Source organism: Sturnira hondurensis, unplaced genomic scaffold, assembly GCF_014824575.4.
Source record: "Sturnira hondurensis isolate 20B ecotype Veracruz unplaced genomic scaffold, ASM1482457v3 Scaffold0006413, whole genome shotgun sequence".
In the NCBI taxonomy this organism is placed as follows: Eukaryota; Metazoa; Chordata; class Mammalia; order Chiroptera; family Phyllostomidae; genus Sturnira; species Sturnira hondurensis.
The window spans coordinates 3721581-3732938 of record NW_028079044.1 but is presented as its reverse complement, the minus strand read 5'-3'; the positions used below and the strand labels follow the sequence as shown (position 1 = coordinate 3732938).

At 36.2% G+C, this 11358-nt stretch overlaps 1 pseudogene; it reads right to left on the bottom strand.

Moving 5' to 3' along the window:
* Positions 1-5302: 5302 nt before the first annotated feature.
* Positions 5303-6982, bottom strand: LOC118988892 (T-complex protein 1 subunit alpha-like; annotated as a pseudogene).
* Between the last annotated feature and the right edge of the window lie 4376 nt (positions 6983-11358).

Below are 11358 nucleotides of genomic sequence, written 5' to 3'. Positions count from 1 at the left end.
AGATATGCGTGTTTTGAGTGTTCTGTACAGAAACTCCAGGACAAAGCCTAGTATTAGAACTATTACAAGGCACCTGGGAGGTATTTGTACTACGTTAATTAAACTGGAATCACAGGGGAAAATTACAATGCAAAGGAGAATTTTCCTCTCCCATATATGCTGATTTAGTTCCAGCATGAGCAAGAATAGCAAATTAATTTGACTTTTTTTGTACCAATTATTATTAACTGGTGGTGAACTGATATGCTGAAGAGTTTTAGAAACTCTATCAGGGTTCAAAAGTGGGGCCATGATTAATTAGCAATCCCCTCTGCAAGCAGAGAAAGTGGGGGTGGGGCAAAGGGTAGAACAAGTGGGTACCATTTTACTATCATTTTTTTCATAATTTTTTAAGTTTCTGAGTTATTTTTGTATTTCTCATACCAATTTTTATACAGGGGGTTAAAATTATCAACTAAATAAATAAAATAATAAAAAGGCAAATATAAGAAAATCATTTCCAAGCAAATCACAAATGGTTAAGTCTGAGTAATTACTTAAAAATATATATATGCATCTCATATAGTCAGAATCAAATGCCAAGAAAATAAAAATGTCACAAAGATATGATTTAAATATTGATACCAGTTCTTCCTTTCTGTCTATGGGGATAATACCATGTCTTTGAGGGGCCATGGAGAATGAAAATGGTTTTTTGTACTCACTTAATGAGTCTCTTTTTATCCCCCCACAGGCTAATGAATCGTTGAGACATTTCATAATTTTCAGCACTAAGAAATCTGGGTTATTAATTCATAGAAACATATACTATTTAGCATGACATCATCTTACTATGGAAGGAGCATTTACATGCTTACTCCCCTTTCTGTTATCAATGAATTTACTTCCATTTAAAATCTTTTTTTTAATTTAATTCTTATTCAAGTACAGTTTTCTGTTTTATATTCCCAGCCCTACCTCCCCCAGTGCTCCCCACCTCCCTCCCATTTCTGCCCCCCACCTTAATTATTGTCCATGTGTCCTTTATACTTGTTCGTGTGAGTCCCTCCCCTTTTCCCCTATGATTCTCTCCCCTCTCCCCTCTGGACCCTGTCAGCCTGTTCCTTATTTGAGTGTCATTGGTCATATTTTGCTTGCTTGTTTGTTTTGTTGTTTAGATTCCTGTTAACGGTAATATCATATGGTATTTGTCTTTCACCGCCTGGCTTATTTTGCTCAACATAATGCTCTCCAGTTCCACCTATGATGTTGCAAAGGGTAGTAGTTCCTTCTTCCTTTCTGCTGCATAGAATTTCATTGTGTAAACGTACCATAGTTTTGTGATCCAGTCATTTACCGATGGGCATCTAGGTTGCTTCCAACTCTTGGCTATCGTAAATTGTGCTGTTATGAACATCATGCATAGGTTCTTTTGGATTGGTGTTTCAGGGTTCTTAGGATATACTCCTAATAGTGAAATTGCTGGGTCAAAAGGCACGTTCATTTTTAGTTTTCTTAGAAAATTCCATACTGTTTTCCATAGTGGTTGTACCAGTCTGCAATCCCACCAACAGTGAACTAGGGTCCCCTTTTCCCCACAACCTCTCCAGCACTTGTTGTTTGTTTCTTTGTTTATGATAGCCATTCTGACTGGTGTAAAGTGGTATCTCATTGTGGTTTTAATTTGCATCTTTCTGATAGCTAGTTATATCAAGCATCTTTTTATGTGTCTCTGGATCCTCTGTATGTCCTCCTTGGAGAAATGTATGTTCAAGTCCTTTGCCCATTTTTTAATTGGGTTGCTCGTCTTCTTTGAGTGGAGTTGTGTGAGTTCTTTGTATATTTTGGAGATTAAACCTTTGTCTGAAGTATCATTGGCAAATATGTTTTCCCAAGCTGTTGCTTCTCTTTTTATCTTGATACTGTTTAACTTTGCCATGCAGGAGCTTTTAATTTTGATGAGATCCCATTTGTTTATTCTTTCCTTTATGTCCCTTGCTCTAGGGGACGTGTCAGTAAAAATATTGCCACGTGGAATATCTGAGATTTTCCTGCCAATGTTCTCCTCAAGGGTTTTAATGGTTTCACGGCTTATATTTAAGTCTTTTATCCACCTTGAATTAATGTTGGTGTATGGTGTAAGTTGGTACTCGAGTTTCATTTTTTTGCATGTAACTGTCCAGTTCTCCCAACACCATTTGTTGAAGAGGCTATCTTTACTCCATTTTATGTTACTGCCCCCTTTGTCGAATATTAATTGACTGTAGAGAGTTGGATTTATTTCTGGGCTCTCTGTTCTATTCCATTGGTCTATGTGCCTGTTTTTATGCCAGCACCAGGCTGTTTTGATTACAGTGGCCTTGTAATACAGATGCTAAAATCCTCAATAAAATATTGGCAAATTGCATACAACAATACATCAAAAAGATCATACACCACCATCAAGTGGGATTCATCCCAGGGATGCAAGGATGGTTCAATATTCATAAATCAGTAAATGTAATATATCACATAAACAAAAGCAAAGACAAAAACCACATGATCATATCAATAGATGTGGAAAAAGCTTTTGATAAGGTACAACACCCATTTATGATAAAGGTACTCAGAAAAATGGGAATAGAGGGAACATTCCTCAATATAATAAAGGCCATATATGAAAGACCTACAGCCAACATCATACTCAATGGGCAAAAACTAAATGCTTTTCCACTAAGATCAGGAACAAGACACGGTTGCCCACTTTCACCACTTCTATTCAATATAGTATCAGAAGTTCTAGCCACAGTGATCAGAGAAGAAAAGGAAATAAAAGGCAACCAAATCGGAAAGGAGGAAACAAAAGTGGCATTGTTTGCAGATGACATGATAGTCTACATGGAAAATCCTATAGCCTCTACCACAAAACTGCTCAAACTAATAAATGAATTTGGCAAAACAGTGGGATACAAAATCAATATCCAGAAATCAAAGGCATTTTTTGTATACCAACAATGAAACAGAAGAAGCAGAAATCAAGAAAAAAATCCCATTCAATATAGAAAGAACAAAAATAAAATATCTGGGAATAAACCTAACCAAGGAGGTTAAAGACCTGTATGCAGAAAACTACACAACACTGAAGAAAGAAATCAAGGAAGACACAAACAAATGGAAACATATACCATGTTCATGGATTGGAAGAATTAACATCATCAAAATGTCCATACTACCCAAAGCAATTTACAGATTTAATGCAATACCTATTAAAGTACCAATGGCATATTTCACAGACATAGAACAAACACTTCAAAAATTTATATGGAACCATAAAAGACCCTGAATAGCAGCCACAATTTTGAGAAAGAAGAACAAAGTAGGAGGGATCACAATACCTGATATCAAATTGTATTACATTTAAAATCTTTTTTACTTTACCCAGCATGTCTTTTTTAAAAAGATTTTATTTATTTATTTATTTTTAGACAGAGAGGAGGGGAGGGAGAAAGAGAGGGAGAGAAACATCAATGTATGGTTGCCTCTCATGTGTTCCCTACTGTGGACGTGGCCTACAACCCGGGCATGTGCTTGACTGGGAATAGAACTGGTGACCCTTTTGTTTGCAGGCTGGCACTCAGCCACTGAGCCACACCAGCCAGGGCCCAACATGTCTTCTTAAAATTTTTTTATTGTTGTTCAAGTACAGTTGTCTCCACTCTCCCCCACTCCTTCCCCCAACCCCAGCCATCCCCACCTCCCACCCTTGATCCTACCCCTTTTTGGCTTTGTCCATGTTTCCTTTATACATGTTCCTTGACAATTCTTCCCCACTTTCCTCACATTATCCCCTCCCAACATGTCTTAAGACATGTCCAATGATCCTAGAAATCTTCTAGTAACCTAACAACTGTTTCCATGCACTGAAAATTATTGATTTGGTAATCTAACTCTCATTCCTCAGAGGTCCTACTTGTATTACACCTTCCATCCCTCCCATTATCTGTGACTTCAGTGAGAGCAGAGACTACACTTTAGAGTTATTGTCATAGAATTATTTCTAACCAAGTGGACAATGCTCCCATGTATATGTAATTTTCCCCTAAATAGACAGGGTAAAGAAGTAGACTTGGGGAAAAGATAAAATATGAATAAGAATCTGGCTTTTTATTCAGGATTCAACTTTATTTCACTTCTTGCTAAAAGCCTTTCTTGAACTTAACCAATTTTTCCTAAGGTTGTGCTATTTAGTGTTTTTGCATGCTTTCGTAAGACTCTAAGCTTACATTAATCATCAGATATAATATATTTTATGTTTATTAGCTTATGAGTTAGCTTTGAGGGCCAAGGGGAAATCTCATTTATTTTTGAATTTCCAGTATCTGTCATAGTACCTGGTATATAGTGGGCTCTGTCTTTATGATTACGGAATAATGTTGTAACCATAGGAAAATAAGAGATATTTAGGATAGCATATGTAAACCAGTAATAACTTTTATATCACTAAAATAATTTTATTCCAAAATTCAGTTTTGTTTTAACATTAGGATATATACCAATACTCTATAAACCTGCACTTTCATTTTAATAATCACAATAAAATTTTTACAGCCACAGAAGTACTTGGCATTACTGGAATGCTTCATCTTTATAAAGCCCCAAGTGTTTTACAGCCAATGATGTAGCCCTCTAATTACAATGTTTTGAGGGGCAAATAACTTACTAACAATTCTTTGCAGCTTGTTAGCATCTGGCAGGCTGTTGTAGTGAAGATTGCTGGGACTGTGTAGACCAACCACCTCTTCTAACACGTGAGACTGTGAAACTTCGGAGGAGTGGCGTAACCTACTAAGGTCTTACAGATGGCTAATTATAGTGTCAAGGCCAAAACTTATATTTCAAGTGTAAAAGATGGACTACAAATCTCCAACCGCCTGCCATGCCTCTGTCTGCAGGAAATGATTTCAGGGAGAAGCTCTGCATAAAGTACAATTACCTATGACATGGAATCGACCACCCTGTCACCACAATGTGCTAGGGAGGGCCCTTGTCGGGCAAAGGCAGACTTTGGTAAGGTAAGAAGGTCCAGGCCTCTGAGAGGTACTTAGAAAGTGTATGACGCAGAGATTTGGTGTTATTAAGGAGGTTAAAAGTTTCCCTGCACAACTGATGTATATTTCAAGAATGAGCAACTATTTTAAAGATGGAAGGGAAGAACATGTCAGGAAGAAAGAATAATACGTTCAAAAACTCCTTTCCTTTTTTTCCAGACAGCTTGTTGTACTTTGATGTGTGCTACACAAAGACAGTCGCATCTTAGAGGGTTATAAATAAGAGCAAAAGCAGATCAGTTATCGAGGTCTCCTGAGTGAACAGCATCATTGTAACCTCTGTGTTTGTCATAGTCACTTTCTGGATGTAATTTAATAAGGTCATCAATTCAAAGAATAATAATTGTTGCAAATCTGTTGTAAATTTCAAACTCTTAACTTTAACTATGGTTGGTTCAAACACCCCTGCCTGTTTGTTGTCTCCAGGTTTGCCATTAATTAGATCAGTTCCGATCCATTTTAGATTTTTATGCTCTGGGTTAACTTGAGCTGCATTATGAAAAGCTCTTAATTTTGCAAGTACATCAGTGGAGCCTTGGGCAGCATTAACTGCCTGGGTATTAGGAATAACCAGAAGAGGTTGTGCAAACTCTGCAATAGCAACCTCTTCCCAAGACACCATGCTGGTTGCATAGGTTTTCAGGTGTATGGAAAGGGCTGCTTCCACGTCACCCCCACCCAGAACCACAGACTTGGGTTCCAAAAACTCTCGTTACCACAAAAAGATCATCGTGTATAGAGCACTCCATCTCATCACATGTGAACTCATTTGCCCGGCGTAAGATAGTTAATGAAGATGTACAAGCCCGAGTGTTTTTTGATCATCATCACAAATTTTCTCCTGTGCCACCTCTTTAGCTTGTTCTAACATTGAAGCTTTAAAAGTTTCATCGACTTCCAAATTGGCCAGGGTTGACAGAACAGTTGCTCCAGAAGTTTTAGCAATGCGTTTAAGGCCTCCTTTTAAAATTCTTGTAACTGCCATTGCACCAGTCTCTACAAAATTCTTGAGACACATATCATCAATTCCACGAATGGTTAGAATAACACTGGCTCCAGTTGCCAGGATCTCCCTGAGTCACTCCCTGGCAATATCTGCTTCTCTCTGTCTAATCTGGTCCAGTTTTTCAGGGTCTGTGATAACCACCTGTACACCAAGCGTCATTTTTGTTTTCTGCGGGTTGAAGTCAAGGCAAGCAATATTTGCATTACGTATTCTCTTGGGCATGCCCTGGGATCCCACCACACAGTTGAGTGCATAGCCACTGATAAGCATACTTCTTGTGTGGGCTTTCAGAACATTAATGGAATTGACTGGATAGCAAGGCTGGCCTCTTACATGTGTGTATTGTATAGCAAGTATAGCATATACTACCATGTTAGCAAATAAATCACCATTTACTTCAATGATTTTGGATGACCTCGATATCTTAGCGGCATTAATCAGGCAATCTCTTCCAAGTTCGTCTGTGTTAATAGTTAGATTTTCACTGGTACAATACACTGCTTCCTTTTTGCAAGTAGATAGCCACTAATAAATGATGTGGGATGAATTTTCTGTCTGACTAGTTCATCTGCATTTTTTAGGAGTTCTGCTTCGATAATAACCACGGAGGTGGTTCCATCTCCCACTCCTTTGTCTTGCAGATCAGCTAGCTCACAAGGAACTTTAGCTGAAGGATGCTCTACCTCCAGTAACTTCAGGATGGTTGCAGTATCATTAGTAATGGTAACTTCACCAATATCACCCATCAACATTTTATCCAAGCCAACTGGTCCAAGAGAACTTTTTACAATATTGGCAATAACATTTACTACAACCATTACTGTGGCTGTAATAACTACAGCCATAACATTCTGTGAGTGGATTGTCTCCCTGTGCTGCAGTCCCCAAACGTGGACAAAGTCCCCTCCATCTTTACTGCAGGGTACACCTTGGGTGTCACTCACACCGCTGACAACTAGGCTGGACAGCAGGCACTCCAGAGGCAGGCGGCAGCAATGGCGTGCAATGAGCCCAAGGTGTTCGGAGACTCTTAGGTGGGAGAAAGAGAGGCTATTTCAAGTGACTGAAAGATGGACATTACAGCTTCTAGAATAGCGTGAGGAGTAGGGCCACAGCTTCTAGTCCCTCTAGACAGAGCTAGGAAATATATTATGCACACTAATACACGAATACACACAGATCTGTATTTTTCCGTATTTATCTAACTGTATATATACTTTTTCCAATGTGTGTTCATACTAATGTCTCAAATTCAAACACCACAAGGTTCATCCTAGCTTCCCACTTCCCTTAGCTATAAATTTCCTTTAACACTGAGAGCCAACGCTCTCATTATGTATGACGTATTTACTTATTTCTTCAACCACAGTATTTACGTAAAGTAGTTTCAGAATTGCTCATCCATACGGCCATGAATTAAAAAAATACTAATGAGAATACAGTATTTGTATATAGTGTTTTTGTCTTATGCAGGTAAAATATTGTTTTTCAAATTTACTTAGGTTAGGTCTTCTCTTACTCTACCCCTTCAATATGATTATATTGAACATTATAAGTAGGTTTCTTTATTATGATTATATGTCACTTTTAGTTCTTCCTTATTCTTGCTATTGACTTTTTAAAATTTACATACTGTAAAATTCAGTCTTTGTGGTGAACAGTTTGGTTTGTTTTGGGAAACTCAGAGTTCTGGGTCCACTACCACAGCAGGGAAATAGAAAATTCCCATCATCCCCAAAGCCCCCTTGTTTGCTTATTTATAAATAATTCCTCTCCCCACCCCCAACAGCGCCGTGCTTGTAAGTCAGGAAGGGTGCCCTGGAACTGTGTGGCACAAACTTAGCTGCAAGCACAGGCAGAATTTTTTCTTCAGGAAAGCTTCCTCTCTACTCTTACTGCCTTTCCACCGACTGAACCATGTCCAGTCTGAATCACGTCCAGTCTGATTCCTGCCCATGTTCCGTTACCACTCTGATTACCTGGGATAAGCTCCCTTACTTAAAGTCAGCTGATTATGGACGTTAATCATGAGTCCTTTATGGACTTTAAATGATTATGGACCTTGATCAAAATACTTTCGCAATAACACTTACATAGCATTTGATTAATTGAATCAAATTATGTTGAATAATTGGAGTCTATTTTAGCCAAACTGAAACAAAAGACAAACCATCACAGGCATATTACTATTTGGGGGAGGTATTTGAATCAAATGAAAAAGATGGTACAGGACATGTTTGCCTATGGATGGTTTCTCTCCTCTTTTTTTTTCTTATGAATAAAAACACAAACTAGAAATATTATGTTTTCTCAGCTTATACTATAGTTAGTGTGCCTAAGTGGCAGGATTCACACCAAACGATAAAAAAGATCATGTTGATCCCTTCCAGACAAGAACTGAAAGAAGACAGGCTTCTTTGGCATACACATTCCCTTTGCCCTGAGTTCTATACTCTTCCTACGACCTGGACATGGGCATAATTGTTGGCTTTGTAGCATCCATTCTGTGTATGTAAGACAAAGGAGGTAAGATGGTCCATCTAAAAAAGAGCGTAGGTTCCTGATCAATCCTGAAACATCCATATCATTCTTGGACTCCCTAATTTTGAACTTCACCTAGAGGATAAATTTTAAACTTGTTTAAGTTACTGTTACTTTGGTTTTCCATTACAAAGCTAAATGGTGCTCATATGTATAAATTTAAACCAAATATAGTTATTTGTCTTTAGGCTTACATAAAAATTAAAATCACATACACCCAGCTAACCTTATTTTTCAAATGACATCATGTAAATCTTGAAATTATCATGTAGTTTAAAATCTACTGGAACTTTACTTTTACTCCTTAAATAAAATGATAAAGAATAAACAGATAGCATTATTCAAAAATATTTCATTCCAAGAGAATTCTTAAAAACCTAGCCAAACATATAATATAATCAGGACTGGACATATTATTTTTAAGATATAATTAAATTATATTAATGGACTCAGAAATTTGGATCACTTAAGAATCACAGTGATCATTTAGACTGAATTACTTACATTATACATGAGGAAATTGCTCCCAGACAGATTCAATAATGGGTCCCATGCCACACTGGTCATGAGCATTATAATCAGCTTTAGTGCACACTGTTTAGAGTTATTTAAAGATAATTATTTCTATTGTACAAGAAGCAATTATCTTAGATTGAAATACAAAAAAACTATCAAAATGATAACACATTTGTTCTTCTTAGATTAATATCTTCAGAGAAACTGAAACTTTACTTAGCTCTAATAACTTTACTATATGTCTCAGCATAAAGTTCGCCATTGAGGGCTAAGATAAAAGGTAGTAGTAATTTATAGATTACATGAGCAATAGGCAAGAACAGTTAACCAGTTACATAATAATGCTTTTTAAATCTATTTTGGGGTCTACACTTTGATATCCCCAGGGATCACAACACGTTTAGAATAAAGACAATTCCCCCTTAATGACTCTCATGATATAAGAGAACAAATTAATAGGTTAAAGTTGCAGTGAATCAAACGATCCCCCAAAGAGTAAATAAACCAGTTAGAATAATTCACTATTATATTATTTTGTGTCCATGTTATTTTTTATAACCACACTTTACTTCAAGAAAAAAGTGAAGGTTGAGTTACTGAATCACAGAATGTTTTAATACAACAAAAATAAAATGGTCTAAGCTTCTCACTTACAGATAGGAAATTATAATCTAAAAATATAAAATGTCTTCTTGAAGCATTGGAGAGAGAAAAAGAGGATAGTGTGTGTTCACTAATAAATATCCTGATATCTATAATCTTACCTTAATTATTCTGCTACTATCTACTTGGAATATGTGTCACAATTTATATGATGATATCTTCCCCTCAGAGAAACAAAAGAAATAGGATAGTTTTCAAAATGAAATTATGATTTTACATCAACTCTATTTTCTGAAAAACTTAAATTACATCTGTACCATTTAAATATCTTTATATTTTTCTAATTTCATCAGAGTTGTGCTACTGGGTTCAGTTTATAACTGTGGTTTTAAACTAGGTTTTATTAGAATATTTTTATGTGTTTTTGAGAGTTAAGAAACATGGACATACTTGAAAACATTTGGTTATCCTAGTTTCAGTTATCACTCAGTGGTTTTGTCTCTTGATCTTTATCAAATTCTAATTTGTTATTTCCCAATTCTGAGTTTTGTTTTATTCTCAATCATTTTGGATTCAAATATTCTTTTATCAGACGAGCTTCTGTGTTCAATAGTGTAAATGCAGGTTGAAAGAGAAGGAGGAGAGACTGTTGTGTACACTGAGAAAGACTGTTGTGTACACTGAGATCAGTCTAACGAGGGCGAAGAATTGTCCTCTCCTCCCATAAATTCCCAGTTTTGTCTCTGTGGCTTATGATACTTGTGTGGTAGGACTTAGAAACCTTCAACAAAAAGAATCCTGGCTGACTACAAATAATGGAAAAACACAGTTTATTTTATGCAGCTATTCTCTCACATGTGTCTGAGTTTTTGTGGCAATTATATATTTTCTGGGTTCCAAAACTGTGGTAAGCCCTGGTTTCTAAGAAATAAGCAAAACATCGATTTCTGGATGAAAACTTTTTTGAATTAAAAAATCATTTTATTATGCCAAGTTTATTTTTATAACAAATTAGTTGATAGGCTTTCCTACAAGCTTTTTTGTAGAAGAGGTACTAAATATTTTATGCATAATGATATGCTTTTTATTTAAATAACACCTTTATTGCTTACTATAGGCCAGACACTATTGTATATTTATTTGAACATTTATTCAGTGTGTGTAGAAATTGAACAAGGTAGATATTATTATCCCTCCATAAGAAAATGGATAAATAAATAAATATGATTATCTAGGTACTATTTATGTATAGCATTTGAATTTACTGCTTTAATACAAAACTTCAGATCATAAAAACAAAATATTTGAAAAAGACTCATTGGCAAATGACTATAAAATGTGTTTCCTTTAAGTTCAGTGAGTCTGTCATACTGTTGAGGAATTTATAGCACATCATAAAAACTCTTTCTTTGTTTCTTAGCTTAATTGCTGTTTGTGCTTCAAGGTAGAGCTATTGTATATAAATAATGATGGGCAAACATAGGATATAACTCACTGCTATCTGGTGAACAAGGAGTGTTTCTCTTATTTGGAATGTAGGCACCTACACACAGAGCAATAAAAAAAAGTGATTACAAATTACTTTATAGAAGAGTACCTCTTAGATAAACATCCATCACATATGGG